Source organism: Dipodomys ordii, unplaced genomic scaffold (assembly GCF_000151885.1).
Source record: "Dipodomys ordii isolate 6190 unplaced genomic scaffold, Dord_2.0 Scaffold111, whole genome shotgun sequence".
In the NCBI taxonomy this organism is placed as follows: domain Eukaryota; kingdom Metazoa; phylum Chordata; class Mammalia; order Rodentia; family Heteromyidae; genus Dipodomys; species Dipodomys ordii.
In genome coordinates this window covers 6,949,443-6,950,283 of record NW_012267327.1, presented here as the reverse complement: position 1 = coordinate 6,950,283, position 841 = coordinate 6,949,443, and the positions used below count along the sequence as shown (strand labels likewise).

Below are 841 nucleotides of genomic sequence, written 5' to 3'. Positions count from 1 at the left end.
GCGGAGCCCCGGACTGGAGCCCCGAGGCCGACCGTGTGCTGAGTGGGGCAACGGGGAGAAGCTTTTGTGAGACGCTCGGAGCTGTAAACCCCGGAGCGGACGGCCGCCTGGGCCACCAACTGTAGTCGAGTTGTGCTCATACCCAGATCCAGGGTCAGGATCTGCAATCTTTGGACACCTTTTCACGTACGTTCCCAACTTGTCGGGGATGTTAAGGGGGGGGCTGTTGGGGGGGTAGAGAACCTTCTGGAGGGATAAGGAATCGGAATTAAAAGCACAGGAATGGATATTAAAGGGCTAGTGACTCAACTAGATCAGGGTTGGGCAGAGCGAGTGGGGGGGGGGGATGAGCTGTAGCCCTGTTCGGAGTTGGGGTGCCAAAATGTTTAAGGAAGTATTGAGGATCAGTAGGTGGAGCTATTGCTTCAGGAGTTTGTATTGCCCCAGAGTGGCGTGAAGGGGATTCTGGGTTACAATGTTTTCTGCACTTCATTGACATACTTATGATCTTGCAGTTTCCCTCTAGGAAGAAATTTTGGTGTAACTGTTTTCGGGTGAATGAAAGTGTTTCTTTACCAGAGAAAGAAATGGAAGGGTTTTAACCGTTAGAAGCTTTCTGAGATTGAGTACTTTTGTGTGAAGTTAAAAATGAACACCCCTCCTCCCCCCCTGATCAGTTAAGTAATGTTAACCAAAAGAGCTTTCGGAGATTCCTGAGTTTTTTTTTGTTTTTTTGGGTCCGGTCGTGGGGCCTGAACTCTAGGCCTGGGCACTGTCCCTCAGCTCTTCAGCTCAAGGTAGCTACCGCTCTACCACTTAAGCCATGGTGCCGCTTCCGGCT

General features: G+C 50.8%; 1 protein-coding gene across 3 annotated transcripts in view; it reads left to right on the top strand.

Moving 5' to 3' along the window:
- Naa50 (N(alpha)-acetyltransferase 50, NatE catalytic subunit) overlaps window positions 1–841 on the top strand; it is a 20,485-nt gene that overhangs the window by 912 nt on the left and 18,732 nt on the right. The window lies entirely within an intron of this gene.